The following is a 25,920-nucleotide window of genomic DNA, read 5'->3' as shown; positions in this document are numbered from 1 at the left end:
CAACCTAAACTTATGATTTTTAAGTTGAAAGTTGGAATGCTTAAAAGAACTCTTGGGTTTCTATATTTATACATTTAATTTACATTGTTTAAATACATTAAAGGTTTTATTGTTTGGGTGGTAGGCTTGCCTGGTCAGGCATTTGAAGTAAAAGTCATTGAATAAATTTACAAGTGTAATATAAAATGCTTAAGGGAATTTGATAAACTACAGGCTGATTATTTAAGGATGTTTATCCTGTGTTACTGAAAGTAATCAAACATTAATCAAAGAGCAAGGAAAGGTAAAATTCTTATTTTAGATATAGATTTATAAATGGAATTAAGATTTATACGCTGAACTTAATGAAAATGATGTTTTTAATTATGTAACATGTTTTTCATTATGTAAATGATGTTTTTAATTATTCCTAAATTGATGTTTCTTGAAAATGCAAGTAACTGGAACCAATCTTTTCTGTGCAAAAGCTTCTTGAACTTCAAAACTCATTCTAGTAAGAGGGACCCATAAGGAGCACAGTGGCAGGAAGAGGACACCAGATGCAGACAGGGTGGCCAGTCCGTCCTGGTAATCAAGGTGCTGCCCACTTGGCTGCCAGGGATCTCGTGCCAAATTGGGTTGTGCCCATGGTGCTGCATTGGTACCGTGTCTCTATAAGATACACTATTAATTCAAACCAATAGCCACAACAAGCCAAATCACCAACAGCCAATCAAAAGTCATGGGTTAGGAAGGTGATTGTGTTGCATCTGAGCACTTTGAGGGAGGAGATCCACATCATTCATTTTAGATCTCCAGCATGGCACCTACCAAACAGCTGATATAGAGCATTATTTATAATTTGAGAAATATCTTCTGCATAGAAATGGACAACAGAAAAGTGGTGTCCTTCTAAACCTACCATCAGCTTTAATCCCAAATCCTTTCTCTGTGTATTTTAGAACAAAGGTCAGTAAACAACAGTCCAGGGAAAAATCTGACATGCCACCTGTTTTTGTACAGCCTTCAAACTAAAAAATTGTTTACATTTTTTAATAGTCAAAAACATCAAAATAAAAATATTTTGTGACACATGAAAATGTTATGCAATTCTAATTTTAGCCTCCATAAATATTTGAAATATTTACTATATTTGGTTCTTTATAGACAATGTTTGCTAAATCCTACTCTAAGGGAACGATTTTATCATCTCACGTGAGTTGATGTACTGGGTAGACGATTCATAGACTGCAACATATTTCTTATCCCACATGACCCGGAATTACTTCTCAGCAAGAGGCTTGAGGTCAGGATACAGCCCCTGAGTTGCAAACATCCAGGGTGGTTGTGCCTGACACACAGGTACTCCTCATTCATATTACTTAAATGACATTTATTTCTTCTGGGAGTGAGTTACTCTCTTATGGAATTATTTTTACTGCTTAATTTAGGTAGCAGGTTATAGCTAACTCATGCTTTCCTTTTGCTTTCAAGAAATATTAATATCACATCTGATACAAAAGACAATGTAATATTACCTATTTGGATCCTGACTATTACACCTTTGTGATCTTCAGAGAGCATAAGAATGATGCCTATTCTTCAATCAGTATAAGGGAATAGCGAATCTTCCCTATTAGGAAACTCCAGATTACATGCTAGGCAAGCTTTTCAAGCCAAAATGGAGAGATGAGTTTACTACAAAGCTAATGAAGGTTAAGCTTTAGGACCCCTCCCTGGACAGGCCCTTCCCATGTGTTCACATGCTCATATATAAAAGTAAAATGTTTAATCTGTTTAGACTGGTGTCTCATTCCACTTAGAGTTACCATCTATCACTCATACCTTCATGTCTTTTAAATGGTGATGGTACTAGGGGGATTCAGCTAAAGTGGAATTTGGGATATAATTAGTTTGGGTTAAATGGTTTAAATGACTTAGGCTGGGCTTGGTGGCTCATGCCTATAATCCCAGCACTTTGGGAGTCCGAGGCAGGTGGATCCCTTGAGGCCAGGAGTTTGTGACCAGCCTGGCCAACATGGTGAAACCCAGTCTCTACTAAAATTAGCCAGGCGTGGTGGCAGGCACCTGTAATCCCAGCTACTGGGGAGCTAAGGCAGGAGAATCGCTTGAACCCCGGAGGTGGAAGGTTGCAGTGAGCTGAGATCGTGCCACTGCATTCCAGCCTGGGCAACGGAGCAAGACTGTCTCAAAAAAAAAAAAAAAGTTTCTATGACTTGAAGTCCCTTGGTCTATAGTTACACTACCTGTCTCCTTTCATGCACCATGCCAACACACAACACGGGGGTTTTATGTTAGGGGAAACATTGTAAAGTGATAAGAATGCATCCTATAGCACTCAGTACCATAAGCAGAGTTAAAGAAGCAAGGTTTGAAATTTATGAAGCCAGAAGCTACTCTGTAGAATGTTTTTCATATCATGAGATATGTATAATTGTAAGAAAAAGATTTGTTTCTCATCACCATCTTGTCAAAATGAACATTCCCTGCTGTCAGAAATATGATTGATAGTGGAGCACATATGATTAAATGCTCCATATATTTTATGGAAATTATGTCAAATTGAATTTCTACATTTTTAGAGTATACACCTATAGCACTTCTACTAGCAGTGGGATTTATATCTATGTGAGAGGTCATATGTTTTATACATCCCAATGTATCAAATCAAATCTTAGTGTGCAGCTAGCACATCTTGACCTGATTAAGTCTGGTGGTTCCAGATAAAATTTTTTTAATTATATACATATAGACAAATTATAGTTGTATATATTTATGGAGTATAAAGTTATGCTAGGATTTTTTTAATACAATGGAATGGTTAAATGAAGCTAATAAACTTATCCATCACCTCAAATATTTGAAATGTTTGTGATGAGAGCATTTGACATTTATTGTCTTAAGTGATGTTAAAATGTACAGTACTCAATTACTAGCTGTATTTACCATGTTGTGCAGTACATCTCAAAACAATCCAACTTATTCCTACTATGTAACTGAGGTTTTGATTATCATCTCCCCATTCCCCCAAACTTCAGCCTCTGGTAACCACCATTCTACTCTCAGTTCCCATGAATTCAATTGTTTTTGATACCAAAATCAAGTGAGAACATGTATTATTTGTCTTGTGTTATTTGTTTTTCTGTGTTTGGTTTATTTCACTGCACATGATTTTTCCAATTACATCCATGTTGACAAAATTTCTTCCTTCTTTTTGAGACGCAGTCTCACTCTGTTGCCCAGGCTGGAGCGGCTCACTGCAACTTCCACCTCCGGGATTCAAGCGATTCTCCTGCCTCAGCCTCCCAAGTAGCTGGGATTACAGGCGCCCGCCAGCATGCCTGGCTAATTTTTTGTATTTTTAGTAGTGACGGGGTTTCACCATGTTGGCCAGGCTGGTCTCGAACTCTTGACCTCAGGTGATCCTCTCACCTTGGCCTCCCAAAGTGCTGGGATGACAGGCGTGAGCCACCGCACCTGGCCTCTTTCCTTGATATTTTATAGTTTTTTGTGTACAGTTCTTTCACTTTCTTGGTTAAATTTATTTCTGAGTGTTTCATTTTTTACAACTATTGTAAATGGGATTGTTCTCTTGATTTCTTTTTCAGAAAGTTTGTTGTGAATGTAGAGAAATGCCACTGATTTTTGTGTGTTAATTTTATATTCTGCAACTTCGCTGAATTTGTATATTAGTTCTAACAGATTTTTGGTGGAATCTATAGGATTTTCTATGTATAAGATCATGTTGTCAGCCAACAGTGACAATTTCACTTCTTCTTTCCTGTTTGGATGCTTTTCATTTCTTTCTCTTGACCGAGTGCTCTGGCAAGGACTTTCAATATAAGTTAAACAGAGGTGGCATGAATGAACATTCTTGCCTTGTTCAGCATCTTAGAGGAAGGCTTCTAATTTTTCACCATTGTGTATAATGTTAGCTGTGATCTTGTTGTATATGGCTTTTATTGTATTGAAGTACATTTTATCTATACCTAATTTGTTAAGTGGTTTTATCATGAAAAGATGTTGAATTTTGTCAAATGTGTTTTTTTGCATTTCATGAAATAATCATGCTTTTTCCTTGATTATGTTAATGTGGTGTCTCTCATTTATTGATCTGTGAATGTTGAACCATCCTTGTGTATCCCAGGAATAAATCCCACTTGATGGTGATTGATCCTTCTAATGCATTGTTGAATTTGCTAGCATTTTGTTGAGGGTTTCTGCATCTATATTCATCAAAGATATTGGTCTGTAGTTTTCTTATTTTGTGATTTTATTGTCTGGCTTTGGTGTCAGGTTATTGCTGGCCTTGCAAAAAGAATTTGGAAGTATTCTCTCCTCTTCAATTTTTTTTTTTTTTTTTTTGGAAGTCTGTAGATAATTACCATTAGTTTTTATTTAAACATTTGGTAGAATTCAGTCATGAAGACATCAGGTTCTGGATTTTTCTTTGATGGGTGTCTTAGTCCATTTTGTGTTGCTATAAAAGAATACCTGAGACTGGGTAATTTATATACAAAAGAGGTTATTTAGCTCACACTTCTGCAGGCTGAGAAGTTTAAGGGCATGCATGGCCCTGGCCTCTAGAGAGGACTTTCATGCTGCATCACAACATGGCAGGGAAGATCAAAGAAAAAGCAGACATGGGCACAGAGCCGGGAACTTGAGGGGCATTCTGGCTTTACAATAGCCTCCTCTCATAGGAACGAATCCATTCTTGTGGGAATTAGCCTAGTCTTTCAAAAGCAAGAACTTACTCACTACTAGGAGAATGGCACCAAGCCATTCATGAGGGATCTGCCTCCATTAACCCCAGCACCTGCCATTGAGCCCCACATCCCGACACAACCATATTAGGGATCAAATTTCAGCATGAGTTTTGGTGAGAATAAACAAACCGTATTCAAACGATAGCAATGGGAGACTTTTTATTGCTGATTCAGTCTGCTCACTCCATTATCAGTCTGTTCAGATTTTCTACTTCTTGTGATTCAGTCTTAGCAGGTTGTATATGTTTAGGAATTTATCCATTTCCTCTAAGTTTCTCCATTGCTCGTCCTATAATTTTTCATAATAGTCTCTTATTTTTCTTTGTATTTCTGTAGTGTCAGTTGTAATGTTTCCACTTTCATTTCTGATTTTATTTTAGTCTTTTTTCTTTTTTCTTGGTTAGTCTAGCTAAAGGTTTGTCAATTTTGTTCATCTTTTTAAAAAACCAACTCTTAGTTTCATCAATCTTCCATATTGTTTTTCTAGTCTCTATTTAATTTATTTGTCCTGATCTTTACTCTTTACTTCTGCTAGCATTGGGCTTAGTTTGTTCTTCTTTTTGTGTTTCCTTTAGATGTGATATTAGATTGTTTATTTGCAATCTGTCTTCTCTTTTGATGTAGGCATTTATTGCTACAAACTTTCCTTTTACAACTGCTTTTGCTGCATTACACAAGTTTTGGTATGCTATGTTTCCATTTTCATTTCTCTCAAGATATTTTTTAATTTCCTAATTTCTATATTGACCTTGATTGCTAAGTTGTATCATTTTTGACATTTATTTGTGAATTTTCTGAAATTCCTCCTGTTATTAATTTTTAGTTTCATACCATTATGGTTGAAAGAATATTTGATATTATTTCAATCTTCTTAAATTTGCTAAGATTTGTCTTGTGGCCTAACAAATGATCTTCCCTAGAGAATGTTCTCTGTGTTCTTAAAATGAATACATATTCTGTTGCTGTTGGCTGGAATGTTCTGCATATGTCTGTTAGGTCCATTTGGTCTAAAGAGTTCTTCAAGTCCAATGGTTCCTCAATAACTTTCTTTCTACGTGATCTGTTCTATATTGAAAGCACTGTATTGAAGTCCCCTACTGTTATTGAACGGCACTCTCTTCTCTCCCTTCAGATTCTTTAATATTTGCTTTATATATTTAGGTGCTCCACTGTGGGGTGTGTATGTGTTTATAATTTTTATATCCTCTTGATGAAGTGACTTCCTTTTCATTATAGAATGTCATTCTTTGTCTCTCTGTATAATTTTCTACTTAAAATCTATTTTGTCTGACACAAGCAAGTATCACTACCTCTGCTCTCTTTTGGTTTCCATTTTCTGTGAAATATCTTTTTTCATCCCTCCTCTTTCAGTCTATGTGTCCTTAAAAATGAAGTGAATCTCTTGTAGGTAGCATATAGTTGTCTCTTGTTCTTTATCCATTCATTCACTCTATGTCTTTGAATTGGAGAATTTAATACAGGTACATTCAAGGTAATTAATGCTAGGTAAGAACTTACAATTACTATTTTGTTCATCGTTTTCTGGTTGTTTTATAGATACTTTGTTTCTTTCTTCCTCTCTTGATGTCTTCCTTTGTGATTTGATGGTTTTCTGTAGTGGTATGTTCTGAATCTTTTTAAATTTTGTTTTTTCCATCTCTTATTTGCTTTTGCTTTTTGGTTATCATGAAGTTTACACAGAATATATTATAACAGTCTATTTCAAGCTGATAACAGCTTAACTTTTATTGCATACAACTCTAAACTCTTACTCTCCTCCCACATTTTATGTTTTTGATGTCTGAATTTACATCATTTTGTGATATGTATCCCTTGATAATTTATTTTAGCTGTAGTTGTTATTAACAATTTTGCCCTTTAACCCTCATACTAGGAATATAATTATATATCACTATTACAGTACTAGAGTATTCTGATTATTGCTCTGTATTACCTACACCATTAGGTTTTGTGCTTTCATATGTTTAACATTATTATTTAGCAGCCTTTTGTTTCCGTTTAAAGAACTCCCTTTAGCAATTCCTATAAAGGTAAGTCTAGTGGTAATAAACTTCTTTAGCTTTTGTTTGTCTGGGAAAACTTTAATTTCTTCTTCACTTCTGAACGACAGTTTTGCTGGATATAATATTCCTTTTTATCTAACAAGAAACTATAACTTTATTAATGATAGAAAGAGTATAAATTTCAAGTCAAGCTGCAGTTACTCTTTTGAAACACCAAAAAAAAAAAGTTCTTGTTTTCAGATGGTTACATTGCTAATTCCATAATCACATTAACCATATCATTACTTTGTTCTTCAGGGCTTGAACTGCCATTGTTCTTAATACATTTGCTTGCAACATGACCAATTCTGTATGCTTAATTTTCACACCTGTTTCATCAACTTCCTCACCTATTTCATCAACTTCCTCTTTACTGTCCTCTTGTAAAGTTAGAAGAGGCTATATGTTTCCTTGAATGTTTGAGAGAGCTTTGCCTTGAAGTTTGAATTTCTCAGTAGCTGCTAGCTGTGCCTGCTGAGATAAATCCTCAATCTCAGCTTCCCTTAAAAACCATGTTGGTATTTGAAGCTGGGATCTTACAGACATTTAGTTTTGTGATGACAGAGTATTCTTAGATTTCCAAATAGTGTCTCTAGTAACCCCTGTAACCTGCTTAAAACCCAGTTTGGACATAAGCTTCTGTGCCTTCTTTCCACTCCAACTCTGTTTTGCTTTATTGACTGGTTCTTCATCAATTTCAGCTGCTGCTGACAACTGGGCTTGTTGTGTGGTTGTTGCCTGTGTGGAATTTTGTTCCTCAAGCTCTGGTACTGATTCATCACTGTTAGATTCTGTTACAGACCCTGTCTCAGCCCGTGGCTCTGGCTAGTCATGCTCCGTAGCAGAGACGACTTCTGTGTCTTTATTGGGCATTTTGTCGGGGGGAACATGGAACGAAGATGGTGGCAGAAAGTAATGAATAAAGTATTCCTGGTTGGCAGTCTTTTTTTTCTTCAACACTTTGAATATGTTATCCTACTGTCTCCTGGCCTGCAAGACTTCTGCTGAGACGTCCATCTATAGTCATATTAGGACTTCATGGTATATGATATATTTCTTATCTCTTTCTGCTCTCAGAACTCTGTCTTTAATTTTTGACAGTTTGGTTATTATATATCTTGGCAAACTCCTCTTTGGGTTGAATTTAATTGGGACTTCTGTGTTTCCTGTACCTGGTTGTTACCTTCTTTCCTCAGATTAGGAAAGTTTTCATTCATTATTTTTCAAAAAATACTCTTCCTGCCAGGCACGGTGGCTCACACCTGTAATCCCAGCACTTTGAGAGGCCAAGGCGGGTGGATCACCTGAGGTCAGGAGTTCGAGACCAGCCTGGCCAACATGGTGAAACCGCTTCTCTACTAAAAATAGAAAAATTAGCTGGGCATGGTGGTGGGTGCCTGTAATCCTAGCCACTAGGGAGGCTGAAGCAGGAGAATCGCTTGAACCCAGGAAGCAGAGGTTGCAGTGAGCCAAGATCGTGCCACTGCACTCCAGCCTGGGCCACAAGAGCAAAACTCTGCCTCTAAATAAATAAATAACAAAAACTCTTCTTGGCCCTTTTTCTCTTTCTTCTGTTTCTTGAATGCCTATTATGCATAGGTTAGGTCTCTTGATGGTGTCACATAATTTCCATAGGCTTTCTTTATCTTTTTCATTTTTGTTTCTTTTTGCTTCTCTGATTAAGTAGTTAAAATGTTCTGTCTCTGAGTTCACTGATTCTTCAACTTGATGAGCCAGCTGTTGAAGCTTCCTATTACATTTTTCAGTGCAGTCATTGTAATCTTCATCTCTAGGATTTCTATTTGGTTTTTTGTATATTGTCTCTGTTTGTCAAATTTCTGGTATTGTTTGTGTATTTTCCTAATTTCATTTAATTTTTTATCTGTATTTTCTTGAAGTTTACTGAACTTTTAAAAGTAGATTATTCTCCATTTTTTCTGTCATTTCATAGATCTACCTTTCTCTAGGGTCCATTGCTGGAGCTTTCTCACTGCTTTTTTCTTTGTTTTGGAGGTATCATGATTTCTTAAATCTTTGTAATCCTTATGTCTTTGTATTGGTGTTTATGCCTTTACAGAGAGAGCCAACTTTCCTGGCTTTTACAGGAGTTCTTTGGCAGGGATAGACCTTTGCTAGTCAGTCTAGCCTATGATTTTGGATGAGCCAGCTGGTAATGACCCCGAGCAGACAGTTTCCTTTCAGGTTATCTAGAAGCCTCAGCTGCTCCCTTTGCCCTCAATTCAGGTGAGTCATCTGGCTAGGCCTTCTATCCAGCAAGACAGGTACATTCACAAAACTCTGTGTGCTGACCTCTGTGGGCCCCACCTCCTTGCTTTGTTTCTGCCTGACCCAAGGTGGCCTAACTGCACTGTTTCCCCCTATGTTCCTGAGTCCCCATGAGGTAAGGACAGTGTGGGCTTCCTGGGAAGCATCTCAGAATGCTAGGGAAGCTGGCTGTCCACTTCCCTGGTTCCCTTTTCTCACTATAGAAACCATGAGCCCTGGGGAGTACCCTGTGTGGCATTGCGCCAACTTATGGAAGGCAGAGGGGTAACATAGTCAAAGTGAAACTGATTCCCCTGCCTTTTCAATGTAGATTTTTATTCAATTCCATGGAACACACAAGTGGTTCAGGTTTATTCCCATGTTTTCGGGTTTTCACCAAGGTGTTTTTGTCTATGGATAGTTCTAGTTGATTTTCCTGTGGAGGGGAATGAAACCCATGACTTCCTTTTCCACCATCTTGCTGACCTCCAGACAAAAAGCGTTGCAAAACTGCCACTGACCCAGTTAAATGTCCTGAAGAAAACAATGTTTTGGTGGCAAAACTCGTATGTTTATTCATTGGTAAGTCAATGATTTCCATATAAGAGTAATTTGATTACACTATTATGTAGCTCAATACAAAGTAGCAGTAATTTTTAAATGCATTTGATTGCCTTTGTGCCTGTGTTAAATTTGTATTCTTTTTTAAGAGGACATCTCAAAACTGTACGAACTTCAGGTCTCACAAGACCTAAATCTGCCCTGGCCAGGCCCATGCATCTGATATCCCATAAGAGAGAGGAGTTGCACAGGTTTGTCTATTCCCTTGAACCTATTGTCCAAATAATCATACACATTTAAGAAGAAAGAGGTGGGTAAGGTAGAGGCTCTCCTCTACCATTACTGTAAGTCTACTACTCTCTACATGTCTGCTTCTCTTTCAGTCAAAGTGCCAACTGATAAATTTTTTCCATTCTTATAGTTCAGATTGCTAGTGCAGGGTGTCCAACTTGCCTTTTCATGCCAGGTCACAGTTGAGGTTATATACTGTGGCCTAAAGAGTGGCCACCTTTCTACTCCAAACAATGGCCGTTCTTATGTAAAGAACAACTTTCTACTTTCCCACCATTCCTGGGCATATCATTTGATTATCTGCAGTACATGAACATTAAGCATCCTGAAGAGGTTGGAGATCATGCAATGGAACCAATCTATACATTCCCTGTGCTTCTCCAGCAGCTCCTGCTCTCTGGGCATAGGGATGGAAAGGGTGAATTGGTGTACTGATCTAGGATTAGGGTTTGGTGGTGAGGGTGCAGCATGCAGCTAGACCATGAGACAGTTATCAACCAAAATGTCCACTTTGGGCAGAGAAAGAATGAAGGCTAAGAGGGAATGGAAGTCAGGAAACAGCAGAAGTATCTAGGGACTAGATATCTAAATGATATTAAAAATCAGAAAGGTGAAAACATAGCCAGGAACTTGTGGTCCAAGAGTGAGAAATTAAAATTTAAAGTTTTAGAGGTGACACAAGATATTGTCGTTAAAGTGGATTGATAAAGTGGACTGGAGATTCACTCCATTGGCATTGAGAAGGTGGAGGCTCAGGTGTCAGACATGGACATTGACAGCTTTCTGGGTATTGCCTGCTGGTGGGACACTGTCTGTACACTATGAGGAGATGCCCATCCCAGTGCAAGAGGGAAGGTCACTGCAAGGTCCGAACGGGGCAGCAATGAGTCAGAACCAATAGTGTTATATCCAAACAGCATTATCTTTGGAGGAAGATGTTCTTCTGCAGGAAAACTAATGACTAATACTATTGAAACAACAATGCGGAGAGAGGAGCATGCCAAACAAGAGAACACTGGAGAATTGGCTATTATCTCCTCTGAGATTCGAGCTATTTATCCAGAGGTGAGGATTTGCTTTTGCCTTGGAAGGCCCTTCAAAAACCATTTGAGTGTCTGGCAAAGAAATGAAAATCATGAATCAGCTGTAACCATTTAGGAGTGAAATTCTCTCTGAAAATTTAATTTGGTCTTGGCAACAGAAAGGAAGTTTCCCTTGGCATGGTGACCCTTGTTATCCAAGTATTTGCAGGAGGCATTCTCCAAAGTGGCACACGAGGAGCCTTGTATTTTTTGAAAACTTTGTCAAGGTGAAGATGACACCTCAGAGAAATCTTATCTTCCTGAGAGTCAGGGTGCTGAGATAAACTGACATTAGAAATCAAGCCACATTTCAGAGTAGAAATTGATCCATACCAACTAATGACTTGCTCATTCTATTTTCTCTTGGGGAAAAAAACTAAACAGTTTGGCAAGGAACTATCCTTGACTATGCAGTCCTAAAGGTCTTTTTCAAAGTAGTTTATCCTGTAAGAAGTGAAAGAAGTGGTATGTTGTGATGGTGATTTGGCTGCATGTCCATAGCCTGCTCTGTTGTTCTGTGTCTGTAGTGGCTTGTGCTAGTCGTGCACCTCAGACAGTGCAAGGTGCTTCCTTTGATCTATCATGTCAGCAGTGGGAGAGGTCCTTAGCCTAACGGAGGTCTGACTAAAAGAACAGCCTTCAAAGTGAGTGTCATTTTCAGAAATAACCATGCTCTGCCTGATCTGTGTGGGGTTTTTTCATCGCATGCTGCTGACAGAACGTTTCTTGTCATTTTTGTTTTTCTGCGTCCCATTATCCTCTTTGTCTTTAGCCTTTGAAGTATTTACACACAGTCTCAATCTCTACATCTGGGTTTTGAGGATTCTGCAGCAGTTTACAACATACCTAATGACAGAGCAAGATCCTAAAAAACAACAACAACAACAACAACAAAAATACGCCATGGCATAGTCCCAGTTCTTTCTCTCTCATTACCTCCCACCTGCTCTCCATTATCCAATATATTTGTTTCGGGGTCATGCTGATTTAGATAGCCATTTCTAGCTTTAATTCAGATGGCGTAACTGATCTGACCGCATGTTACGTACTAAATGATTTAGAAGACCACGCTGTGGTTCTCAGTTCATCTTTCAGTAAGCATGTTTTGACATTGAGTCAAATAATCCTATGAAAATCCTTTCATAAGGATTATTTGTCATGACGACAGTGTTATCCTTTGTTGTTTGCAGCTGATTGTTCTGATCATCGTTTAATTGAGATAGGCATATTGTCACATTACAGATCATTTTACATAAAAAGAAACCACAGAAATCTATCAGCAATATTAATCCCTAATTAAAATACACTGACATCATACTTAATGTATGAAAAGAGCTGAATTAAGCCTTTTTAAATTAGAAAATTCACTGTAGGCAGAAATAGTGACTGGAAACATAGACATTTTTCTCTTCTAGTGGACAATGATGAGTATACTTTTACCGGTATGACAGCTACAAGAACATTCTCTGCCTTCGATTCAGCTCTGTACTGTTCTTCCTATGACCTTGAGAACTCACTTGTGTAAGAGAATTCAGTTTTGTAAAAGGATATATTCTTGAGTCACAAGTAGGAGGCCTGAATTAAATAAGCTAACACCTTAGATGTAGTTCTCTATCTCCAAAACATAAAAAAAAAAAAAACAAGGAATACTTTGAATCGTCAGTGCTCAGCTTGCATCCCAGAGAAAGAAACAGAAGCACAGGCTGTCAAAAAGAAACCCCAAGCAAATAAACAAAAAAAGCTTTAGAAGCATCACAGGGAGAGACTAAAGAGAAAAATCTGGGTTTTACCACGATAGACCTCTCCAGGAAATGGCAAACTTTAATCTTAGAACCAGAGACCAGTTGCATAGTGCTTTCTGTTTCCTATTCATGGATTTTGTCTTGCCAGCAAGATGATAAACTCTTCTGGGGAAGTGATGTCCTTTTTGCAATGCTAAGCACCTATCGTGTGGCAGGTGTCCTTCTACATCCTGAATATACAGCTGTGAACAATTTATGCAAAGTCCCTTCCCCAGGACCTCCTAACATCCATTCAGTGGAAGTATATTAGGATCAGTACAAAGCACTATGAAATGTTCTTCCATATTGAAACCTTTGAAGAGGCAACTTATCAATGAGCTGCTCATACCCCAAAATATGGAATAGCCTTGCAGCCTAAGATGACTGCTTCAGTCATGGGAGTGAGGGAAGGTAGATAAATCATTCTGTGACTCATACAATGTGGTAGAAATCAGTAAAATTAGTATCAAGGAGAGCCTTGAAGGACATGGACTAAACATGCAGATTTGCAGATTTAAAGAGAAAGCATGGGAAAAGCAGTTGGAGGGAAGTGACCTTCCTAGGGGAAAGGAGTGAGATTTTAAGGCTACAAAATATCAGATCTTTTTGTATCAATCAGTCGTCCCTGAGCCCCACAGCCTACTTTGTGTAAAGGTAGTCAGAAGGAGCTGGATATGAGATTCCTTCTCCCTACCCAAACTCTGGATGGGTTGTTCCAACAGCAGGTTTCCCAGCTGAGGCCTCTTAAAGAATGACCTCCCTGAAAGAATTTCAGAGCTGTGCCTTCCCATTTTCTGTCCAAGATTTTTAGGAAAAAAGGTGATGTGTAGCTAATCTTCCTAAGTTGTTACAATTTGCCAATCACTCATGTTCTTTACATGTATGATCTCACTTAATACAAAAACCTCAGGCAGTGAATGATGCTGATAATCCCAGGAAGGTAGAGCTCATAAGAGGCAGAGCCATCAGTCAAATGCAACCCAGGCAGCTGTCTCCAGGTCTGTGTTCTCGATTAGCATGCTTAATTTACTCAGGAACAGTTACTTTGTGTTTCAGTTAACACACCAAAACATACATTTTTATGGTTCCTATTTTAATTAAATAAGTAAAGCATGTTGTGACATCCTATTTGGCCCTGGTTATGTCTTTTTTTTCTCTCTCTTCATTCTAATTTTTGACTCAGTTTAGTTCTATAAACATTCATTGAGCAACTACTCCATGCTCATCACAGTGATCATTGCTATGGAGACCCATCATCTGCCCGGGAAGAGCTTGCCATCCTTTAGGGGAGACAAAACGTATACAGAGAAAACAGAGGGTCATACCATTGCAATATAGTATATCAGGAAATACAAGAATGTGTAATATCAACTGTCTTAGTCCATTGGGGCTGCTCTAACAAAAATACCACAAAGGGTAGGTGGCTTAAACAATAAACATTTATTTCTCATAGTTCTGGATTCAGGGTAATCCAAGATCAAGGTGCCAACAGATTTGATGTCTGTTGAGTGAGGGCTTTTTCCAGGTCAAGAGACGGCATCTTCCCACTGTGTCCTTACATGGTAGAAGTTACATGAGAGCTCCTCGGAGTCTCTTTTATAAGAGCACTAATCCAATTCATGAGGGCTCCACACTCTTGACCTAATCACCTCCCAAAAGCATCACCTCCTAAAAGCCTCACTTCCTAATACCATCACCTTGGGGGTTAGGATTCAACATATGAAGTTGGGAGGACACAGACATAGCACCAACTGTATGTAGAAATACAAAACGAATGCAGAGTAAGGAGCTGCATTGGTAATAGCATCTGCCTTAGAACAGCCACCGGGAGGGCTTAGCGCTTTCAACCACCAAATATTTGCTGTGTGCTTGCGTCAGACATTCTATCAGAGCCAGGAAGGGCGCAAATCTTAACCAAACCCCGAACAAAATGTAGGACTGTGAGTGCCCAAGTAGACTGTGAAGGGAGGAAGTGACAGAGACATAGAGAGTTGATAAAGGTACAGCAAGAGAAAAGAAGACAAAATAAGCCAAAAAGTACATGTTTATGTATTTGAGGTTGGAAGGGCCTAGATGGGGAAAATTGGACTTTAAGCTCTTCTTAAGGAGCTATCAGCTTCTGGTTCCCCTCATCATACTGACACTGCTCTTCTCTGTGCAGGAGACCGCATCTCAGAACAGTCTGTAACTTCCCAGAGATCATCCTGAGCTCTAATTTTCTGTTTTAAACCTGTAGAATTCACCATTACAAACTCTTACGGACTCACGTCCTTCCATTCCAACAGCCATTGCTCTACTGTCATCTAGACAATTGCTAATAGTGTCCTAGCTGCTCAGCCTTCTTTATGTAGAAGCACAATAGTAAATGAAAAGCATATCTCTTTAATAGCTTCTTATCTTGAAATACACTTACAGAAAATTTGAAAGTATAGTATAAAGAAATTTTGTCCTGGACCATTGAAAAGTAAGATGCCCCATCATGCTGAATTCTTTAGAGTACACTTCCTTTAAACAAGGGCATTCTCCTAATAATCACAATAGGACCCTCAAAATCAGAAATTAACATTGCTGTATTACTTAATCCTCAGACCCTACTCAACCTTCACCAGTTCTCCCAATAATGGCCTTTATGGTAAAAGCATCTAATACAGAATCACATGATGGGATTAAGTTGCCATATCTCTTTAGTTTCCCTCAGTCTTTCCTTGACTTTCATAACCTTGATACTTTTGAAGATTTCATGCCAGCTCTTTTAAAGTATGTTTCTTGGTTGGGCTTTGTCCGACGTTTCCTTATGACTAGAATCTTGTTATGCTGCTTTGGCAGGAACACAAGAAAATCATGCTATGTTTTCATCTCATCCAATCAAGTAGCGTGAGTGTCTATGTGTGCCATGACTGATGATGCTCACTGTGATTACTTGATTGAAAAGGTGTCTGCCAAGCCAGGGTTCTTTGCTATTTTTCCTTTAAGTGCTTTATGGGGAGGTACTTTGAAACCATATTTTGTCCTGTTCCTCATTTGTATTCTTAGCAATGCCTAGTGGAGTTCCTGGCATCCAGTTTTTTAACTAAATTAATGGAGAGCTTCAAATCACCAAGATTAAAATTTTGAAGTTTGTTCTATAAGCAATTTGTAGTAATTATAAATTTGGGGAGTATGGTAGAGACACTGAAAGTGGTTGTAATAGAATGATTAATTGGACTGCTCCATGTAAGATGAATTAGAATAGGAATTTTAAAAGGAGATTTTGTTGTCTTTATTTGGTTAACTAGACAGAATCATCGACATTTTTGTTTATAATATGATTTCAAATAATCAGGGTTGGGTAGGCCAAGCACCATTTACTCTCCAAATGATAATTATTTGTTTTAAATGTGGGTGGGGAAGATGACTTTGGTTATAATGTCCACATAAACAGAAATAGGGATGGGGCTGAGCAGGGGAGAGTATAAAGATGATGAATCACAGAACAGGTGGGAAAAGGACTATGAAAGGAAATGGGAGGTAGCCTAGCGACCTATTTCCATTTTGCTCAAGGCCCTGGTGTCAGCTGCTATCCCATATAGGATGCAAATACCCAAGTTTAAAAGGCAGGAACAGTTGGAAAGGGAGCAAACCTCAGCTTCCTCCAATTCAGCCCTTTCTCCCCTTTTCTAGCCACTTCTAGAAGGAAGAGAAAAGAATGAGAATGAGCAGTGATTATACAGTCCCTCACCCTTGTGCCTCTGCTCCCTACCTCCCTTATTTACACAGTTTATTGCTTTATACAAAGGCTTTCCCTGTCACAGGAACCAGTGCTCTGTGCCTCTGTGAAGATCAAAGGACTTGCAGAAGACTGTTAACTTATTTCCTACCTTGGAAAGCTTTGTATTTCTTCCTTGCTCCTGTGTGTACTAAAGGATAGGAAGTTTGAGAAGGTGTAGCTTTGTCCCACTGAGGAAGAGTTTAAATCAAGTTAACAATGCCCAGTCTCATAAATTATGATAATGTCTAGCAAGCGCTTTGGGAGATGCAGTGTTTCCTTTGTAATTAGGGTATTCTCTCCATTTCCTTGCACTGTTTTTTGCAAACATAGCCCTGCCAAAAGTACATCTGGAATATATATCCATCAGGAAATACAAGAAGGTGTAATACCAGCTGTCTTAGTCCACTGGGGCTGCTCTAACAAAAATACCAAAGGGTAGGTAACTTAAACAATAAACATTTATTTCTCACAGTTCTGGATTCAGGGTAATCCAAGATCAAGGTGCCAACAGATTTGACGTCTGTTGAGTGAGGGCTTTTTCCAGATTGACAGATGGCATCTTCCCACTCATGTCCTTCTACCTGTGGTAGAAGTTACATGAGAGCTCCTTGGGGCCTCTCTTATAAGAGCACTATATATATATATACACACATATATATACACACACGCACACATACACACACACACACACATATATATTGTCCAACGCATTAGCAGTAGAAAGCCCAAGTGTACAGAATCCTGTGGATGAGGCTACAAATTTCCCATCTTGTTGCCTTCTCTGAATGGCTCAGAGCATAATGCCTACAATTGCGTGCTGTGATATGGAAAGGTTTTATACTAAGGTTCGTCAAGCCTTAAAAGGACAAACAGAGTAGAAAAAGAAAGAAAGTTTGCCTGTATCTTCACACATGCAAAACTTGAGTGGGGTTGGGATATTGGCAATGGACTGTCAGGTCTCCTTTTCCTTTAAAACTATAATGAGAGAACATGGGTAAAAATCTGAAGATTGTATATTTCTAAATCTAAATCCTGTACCCCAGAAAGGACAGACGGTAGGATATCATGGCCATGGGGTAGTGCAGGGGTGTGTGGCAGGCTAGTGTCATTGTCCTGAGGCTGAATTCACAAATAAGACTTGTCTGGGTTTCTTCTTCCACCTGTTCTCCTATGTGTGTGTGTGTTTGTCGGGGAGGAGTAATTAATGCTTTCATTGGTAGACGTATAAGACCTGGATAATCTATCCCTGGAAAATCTTTCCCTGAACAGTCTAGATAAAATTTGATACTGATTTTATTAGGTCACATATATAAAAATATTAAATGGTTTAGAAACAAATATTGATGGTATAGTTAAGTTAGAACAAGAGTGGGACAAAGAGAAATTTCAATAGACTCTTATGAAATACAACATCCCAAAAGTCTGAACATTTTGAACAAAACCCCAAACACTGGTGCCCTGACACTCTAATAGTCAACCCTCTGGTTCACATGGGCCCCAAGACATATTTTGAAAAGCAACATGAGTCGACATTAGACAGGGTGGTAAAATTTGGGGGCCAATATAATTTGCCAGGGCTTTGTTAAAAGAAGATTTCACCAATTTCACTGACACGTGCACTTTGCCTTAAACTTTTGCTTATTTGACAAGATTATACCTTTTTTCTTTTGAGTTAGTACTCAGGGCTTATTTACGGGTACCCTCAGGTTCATGACAGAATGTGACCAGATGGGATGAGCAGACATAATCCTGCAAGATTTGTGATGTGCATTTGCCTGGATCAAACACATCAGTGAACAGTTTGCAGCAGCCTTTCTTCAGTCTGACAGTCTCTTGTATTGACAGTGTTTTCCATCAAAACTATGCTTAACCCTCTTGTTGCCAAGCCCTTTTCCCCAGATGACTTACTGTAATGCATGAATGGTTCATCCAATGAAAACAGTTGCCCACTTGTTCTGAGTAGGCTTAGAACAATGGAAGTTATATATTTAGGCACTTTGAGTTTCTGGGTTCATTTGTAGGATAAAAGTAATAGATTTACATTGATTTTCACATTTTAGATAGCACTGAAAACTAAATGTATTCTTTGTTCAATAAAAAAGAGGTAGGGTAGAAAATAAGATAGATGCCCTCATGGAGTTTATATTATTCTCCTCATAGAGAATAAAATCAGCAAGTAAAAAAGATAGCTACAGATTGTGATAAAGGCTATGAAAGAAATAAACAGAATTATATAGAAGAAATGCAATTCTTTGGGTGTTCAGAAAAGACCTCTCTAGAAAGGTGATAATGAGCTTATTAGTTGAAGAATAAGAAATCAGTCATGCAAAGGTCTCAAGAGAGAACATTCCAGGCAAAAATCATAGCAAGCGCAAAGGCGAATTTGCCAAGCTGAGCTTAGCTGATTGATGGAAATAAATAAAGCTGTTCTGGCTGGAGTGAAGAGAATGGAAGGGGGAAAAGTAAGATATGCAGTCTGAGAGCTACAGCTGGGGCCAGCTCATACAGTGGTTTAGAGGACAGAAGAAAAATGTAGGGCTTTGTTCTAAGGGCAATGGGAAGCCACCAGAACTCTTGTTTTTAAGCAGAAATGTGGTGTGATCTAAACACTCTTGCCTCTAGGGACTGGGAGAGTCTCAGCCATGACACAAAATCAATATTGAAAATGCTCTACCCCAAGGCTCAATAACTTTGACTAGAAGCCTAGTTTCTCCTGAAAATTTAATACAACTAGTGTTTAGTGTCTATTCCTTACTTAGTGCTGAACTTATAACCAAAGGCAATAGGCTAGGATTATTACAATTTAGAAGTTTGCAGGAAGGCTCCTATGGAGCCAGAATTCAGACCTCTGAGGGGGGCACTGGCTGATATTTGTGCCCCAGGAGCTCGAGCAGACACCCTGCATAACTGAGATCAGACCTCAGAAAATTGGTGGTGGGGGAGGTTTGCTGGCCAGATGGTGCTGATCTCTCGGAAGTTGTACAGTGTTGCTGGTTCAGATAGGGTAAGAAAAACTGCAGATTGAATCCAACTGCTGCTACTAAAGCCAACTGATGTAATCACAGATATGTAAGAGGCAGCAGCAAAGCAAACTTCATTTTCAAGGAGTGAAATGGAAGCTGCATGCATCACTTTCGTTCATATCCTATTGTTCTTACAGGCATAAACACAACTAACTCTTGGTAAACATGCAACTCAATGGGTGGGAGCAGAGATGCACAGATGTTCAATAGAGAATAACCTGCAGGCTTCACCTTCCACTAGTCAGTTTCCTTTATATTGAGAACATGCAGAGTGTCCATTAGTCTGGCAAATTGATTACACGTGGTACAATTAAATCTGTTCAGCACATTCTGTAACCTCTGTGGCACTCAAGCCTCATCACTCAGCTCTGTTTCCAAAAACAAAGAATCCTATTATATAAACCGAAGATAAACTGTAGCCCGCAAAGAGGTACAAATCAGAGGGGGTGTTCAGAACCATAAATGCAATTTACTAGGAATAAAACTCCTTTTTATTATCGTCTCCCCCAACCATGGCAAGGTCTGGGAGGACCAGGGCAAGAAGACATGGAAAGAGGTGGCTCAGTGAAGCTCAGCCTCAGGCCTTAGGAGGAAAGAGTCCTATTCTCCTCATGGTCCAAGTGCTAATCTCAAGGGCCAAGGTCAGGTACGTTCCTAGATAAAAAGCCTATGCAGCAAACCCTTAGCCCTGCTCTTGTCTATGTTTTGGGCTAAAGAAAGCAAGAGGATCTTGACATTCACGAATAGTCCCTCTCAGTTCACCAAGCTCTGAGTCCAGATAGGGGTTTGGGAGCAGAACTCTAACTGATAATAGAATAGCATTTTTTCCTGGAGTGTACTCATAGCTGGGGTGCTTTCGTATGCATCAGTGTAGCTAAGCTGAAAGTAGACTTCCCATAATTCCCATCCATTCTGAGTGAGGGTTGGCCCCAGGAGAAATTGCTGGAGATTTGGAAGGCAGAGGTAAAGAGATAGCAAGTCCTCTCTAAGGTCTGAGCTAGGGGCCAAGTACCCGCAGGTCACACACATGACTACTGACCTCCCAGCTGAATCTCCTCATTCACCTTCTTCAAGTTCTGTGTAGGCGTGTGTGTGGAAGTGCAGGATGTCAGCTGCTTCTACAGGTAGCCACATGCTGGAGGTCGAGGCAGTGAGACAGGCGGTTCTACTCTGTCCTTCCTTTCCCCTCTTGAAGCCCAGAGGATCTACAGGAACTCCAGCCCCAGACCAGAGGCAACACTCTTTCCTAAACTTGTTCCCAAGTTCCCATGAATACAGAAACCCCATCTCCCATAATAAATCCCTTATTCCATATCACCTGAACTTTAACTAATATAATCCAGGTCATGTTATGAAATCAAGTTATGCCTAAACCTTAACAAGGTTTGATTCTTGCTCATGATCCATCCACATCTCTGTTCTGCATGGTGCTCACTCTGGGGCCCAGGCTGAAGGAACAGCCTCTGTTTAGAACATTGCCAGTTACCATGGCAGATGGAAGCAAGATGGAACTGCACACTGCTTCAGGCTCTGCCTTGCAGGGACTCACAGTTCCTTACATAGTTCTTGGCGAAAGCAATTCCAACAAAAATGCTTGGATTCAACAGAAAAATGGGTGAGTGTAATGTAATATGTGTATGGGCTTTCCTGACACCAAATATGTGTGATTTTTCCATGCCAGTTCTGCAGTTCTGTAACACCAGCTGCGTGTCCAACAATCCAATCCAATTCTGACGCTAACACCCAGAGTTAGCAGAGACCTCACAAGTTAAGGGCTCAGTCCTGCAATTCTGCCCCACTTCAGACTCCAGCTACAAATGGGATACTTCTGCCTGGCTGGCTACAAATTCAGAGGTTTCCTTGACCCCCTCCTTAGGTTCAATAATTTGCTAGAATGACTCATAGAACTCAGGAAAGTGCTTTACTTAAAATTACTAGTTTAATTTAAAGACTACAACTCAGGAACAGCCAGATGGAGAGATGCATAGGGCAAGGTACGGCGATGAGGGGGGTTCCATGTCCTCTTTGGGTGCCACCTTCCCAGCTCCTCCATATGTTCATCAACTCTAAACTCCCCAGACGCCATCATTTAGGGGTCTTTGTAAAGGTTTCATTATGCAGACATGATTGATCAAATCATTGGCCATCGATGACTGAAGTCAATCTCTGGCCCCTCTCCCTTTCTTGGAAGTTAGAGGACAAAGCTGAAAGTTTCAACCTCCAGTCACACGGTTGGTTTTTCTGGTGACCAGTCACCATATTGAAGCTATCTAGGGTCCTCCCCAACTCCAAGAGTTAGCATATGTAAGATAATAAATTCCAAGAGTTTAAGAAGCTCTGTACCAGGAACTGGGGACAAAAACCAAATGTTTATTGTGGGTTTATTTGGGGTTGTCGACTTGACCAAATTAAGGGATACTAGCTGGTATAGCATTGTTTATTCTCAGTGCTTCAGTAGGCACTGAGCCCATCCCTCTTCTGCTGATAGCAAAAAACTAAGTGTTTTTGCTTGTGATTCAGATGATTGGACTGCCCCACGTGTGTCTGTGAGGGTGTTTCTGGAGATTGGCGTGTGAGTCAGTGGACTGAGTGGAGAAGATCTACCCTCAATGCAGGCAAGGGCCATCTAGCAGGCTGGGGCCAAATGGAACAAAAAGGCAGAGGAAGGATGAATTTGGGCACTCTCTCCCAGAGTTGGGTCACTCCTCTTCTACCCTCGGATGGAAGAACTCCAGATTCTTCAGCCTTTGGCCTCTGTGACTCACACCAACAGCCCCCAGGCTCTCAGGCCTTAAGCTCAGACTGAGAATTACACCATTGGCTTCCTTGGTTCAGAGGCCTTTGGACTTGGACTGAGTCATGCTGAGGGCTTTCCTGGTTCTCCAGCTTGCAGACAGCCTATCATGGGACTTCTCAGCCTCCCTGATACAGTTTGAATATATGTCCCTGCCAAATCTTATGTTGAATTTTAATCCCCAGTATTGGAGGTGAAACCTAGTAGGAGGTGACTGGACCATGGTGGCGGATTTCTCATGAATGGTTTAGCTGTTTCCTCTTGGTGCTGCCCTCATGACAGTGAGTGACTTTTCATGAAACCTGGTTGTTTAGAATTGTGTGGCACCTCTCTTATTCTGTCTTGCTCCCATTCTTGCCATGTGAGACACCAGCTCCCTCTTCACTTTCCACCATGAGTAAAAGCTCCCTGAGGCCTCCCTAGAAGCCCAGCAGATGCTGGTCCATGCTTCCTGTACAGCCTGCAGAATCCTAAGCCAATTAAATCTCTTTTCTTTATAAATTACCCAGTCTCAGGTATCTTTATAGCAGTGCAAGAATGACCTATTACACTCCCTAATCAAGAGAGCCAATTCCTCCACATTCGTTTTAATGGATCTCTCCATATGCTGTATCAGTTCTGTCTCTCTGGAGAACCTTTACTAAAACATTTATTTTTCATTATACCACAATATGTCACAGTAGTAGGTAAGTAGACAGACACACAAGCGCATATACATACATCCTTCAGGAATAGCACATGGTTTGTTGCAAGCCAAAAATTCAAGTTTGAAAATCACCACTGTCTTTCTCTCTCCATCACAAATAACTAACTATATTGTTCATTCAGCAATATTTTGGGGACCTAAGTTAGGCATAAGCATGGTATTTGGTGTTGTTTTAAGACTAAGTCATTCATGTTGTTTATTTTTATTATTTTTTAGTAGTTCTTATTTGAGACTAAAATGCTACATTTTATTTCAGCTACAAGATGAGAAAATATTTATTGGAAAAATGCTTGAGTTAAGTATTAGGTCACTTCTGAATCTTGAGACTCAAGAGGAAAATGATTATTTTTTCCACTCTAATGTCTCAAAAGTAGACAAATACTGAAGTGGCTGTGAGGAATTGATATTATAAGCCCTTGAGAAATGAAGGACTATATGCTCATAAAACTACTTCTAGTTTATAGCTATGGTATAATCAATACCCCTTATGTAATAATATTACCAGTAAGTTTCTCTGTGTATTTCAAACAAACAGAAAGTTAGCTTGAGAACTTACAGGATCATTACTCTTTACCATAAAATTGTTTATCTGTTTTTCTCCTACTAGGCAACAAGTTTGCTGAATTGATGGGCTGCATCATGTTCATTTCTGTATCCCCAGCAGTTATCATGGCACTTGGTATAGAATAGATGCTCAACAAATGTTTTACCAATTTTAAGATGCACACATTTTTTATATTTTAACACCTCTCTGAAATTGGGATGCATCTTACAATTGATAGTGGCTTAAGTCACTGTCAGCCAGGTGTGAAAATCTTTAATTTATAACTCCTGATAAAAATCAAGAAAGCATCAACTTCACAGCATACTCAATTTGATAGCATATGGGTAATTAATAAATGATTAAAAGGTTAACTTCCTAGAGTTGTTTATTATAATATTGTTTCAAACATATTTTAAAAGGGGATGTCATGAGTATGACATTAGCATTTTGTAATTTCACAGATTCATAAATTATACAGTTTAAATCAAAATCTACTTATTGTCATCCTTTTTTTAAACAAATTCAAACAAAAATGCAACTCTACAAATGGAACTTATTGTAACTAAATTGATTGCCTTTATCCTTTATGTTACAATGTAATTAAGAAACAGGCCCTTCTCTTCAGAGATTTTATATTGTTCTTTTCTTTTCTTTTCTTTTCTTTTGCTCTTTTCTTTTCTTTTGAGAGGGAGTCTCGCTCTGTCACTCAGGCTGGAGTGCAGGGGCGCCATCTTGGTTCACTGCAAGCTCCACCTCCCGGGTTCACGCCATTCTCCTGCCTCAGCCTCCCGAGTAGCTGGGACTACAAGCGCGTGCCACAATGCCCAGCTAATTTTTTGTATTTTTAGTAGAGGCAGGGTTTCACTGTGTTAGCCAGGATGGTCTTGATCTCCTGCTCTCGTGATCTGCCCGCCTCAGCCTTTCAAAGTGCTGGAATTACAGGCGTGAGCCACCGCACCCGGCCATCATATTTTATAATATGCTCAAAAGTACTAAGATGTGTTTCACATTAATTTGTGTTTTGTATTAACCCCATTGATATATATTGAGCACCTATACTCAGCACATAGTCTGCTAAAAGCCATGAAGGCAAAAGTTATTTTTCTATCCCTATGACATCTGAGGCCCTTAAGCCACAGGCAAAACTTCCACTAGGCAAATAGCATTTTGTCTCCCAAGCTTTGCTCCTATTCCGTTTATGAATTTCAGTCTACTTAGATAGGTATGCTGCCATTTCTCTGTTTCTTCACTTTTAAGCTTAATTGTTTTAATAGGTGGGGGGCAAGGGACAAATTTTATTATAAACTCCATGACCATGTTTGTTTAATCTGGAAGGATTTGGAAGAAAGAGAACCAAGAGAATTTTTTTTAACAGTGTGTTTACATATTGTGCATAAAGTATTGAGATAAAAAGGAGAAAAGTCTGATTTTAAAGCAGCAATCCTCTTATTACATCAGATGATCAGAAATGCCAGCTTGAGTTCTTCACTGCCCATTTCATCAGCTGCAGTCATTATAGGCTTTAATATAATTCCTGTAGTCTGTAAATTGACACCAAGGCAACTCCTCATATAATATATAAAAAGAATATTCAAATGTGCCCACTCTTTTCCAATATTTTAGTAAAAATCAAGAATGCAATCCCATTTCCAATAGCCACACACACAAAAATAAAAAACCTAGAAATACATCTAACCAAGGAAGTGAAAGTTCTGTGCAAGAGGAACTACAAAACACTGCTAAAAGAAATCATAGGTGATATAAACAAATGGAAAAACATTCCGTGTTCAAGAATCGGAAGAATCAATTTCATTAAAACAGCCACACTGCCCAAAGCAGTCTACAGATTCCATGTGATTCCTATCAAACTGCCAACGTCATTTTTCACAGAACTAGGAAAAACTATTCTAAAATTTATATGGAACCATAAAAGAGCCTGAATAACCAAAGCAATCCTAAGCAAAAAGAACAAAGCTGGAAGCTTCACATTACCTGATTTCAAACTATACTATAAGGCTACTGTGGCCAAAACAGCATGGTACTGGTACAAAACAGACACATAGACCAATGGAACACAATAGAGAGCCAAGAAATAAAGCAGCACACATACAGCCATCTCATCTTTGATAAAAAATAAGCAATGGAGAAAGGACTCCCTATTCAATAAATGGTGCTGGGATAGCTGGCTAGCCATATGCAGAAGAATGAAACTGGTCCCCTACCTTTCACCACATTAAAAATTAGCTCAAGAGGGATTAAAGATTTCAATGTAAGACCTCAAACTATAAGAATT

The 25,920-nt window shown here is 39.1% G+C and overlaps 1 protein-coding gene and 1 pseudogene across 1 annotated transcript in view; one reads left to right on the top strand and one right to left on the bottom strand.

Annotated features, from left to right (window-relative positions):
• CPA6 (carboxypeptidase A6) overlaps positions 1–25,920 on the top strand; it is a 308,645-nt gene that overhangs the window by 157,649 nt on the left and 125,076 nt on the right. The window lies entirely within an intron of this gene.
• LOC116276364 lies at positions 7,038–7,705 on the bottom strand (annotated as a pseudogene).

This window comes from Papio anubis, chromosome 8, assembly GCF_008728515.1.
Source record: "Papio anubis isolate 15944 chromosome 8, Panubis1.0, whole genome shotgun sequence".
Taxonomy (NCBI): domain Eukaryota; kingdom Metazoa; phylum Chordata; class Mammalia; order Primates; family Cercopithecidae; genus Papio; species Papio anubis.
Note: the sequence above shows the minus strand (reverse complement) of the source record. Positions and strands in the feature narration are given on the sequence as shown.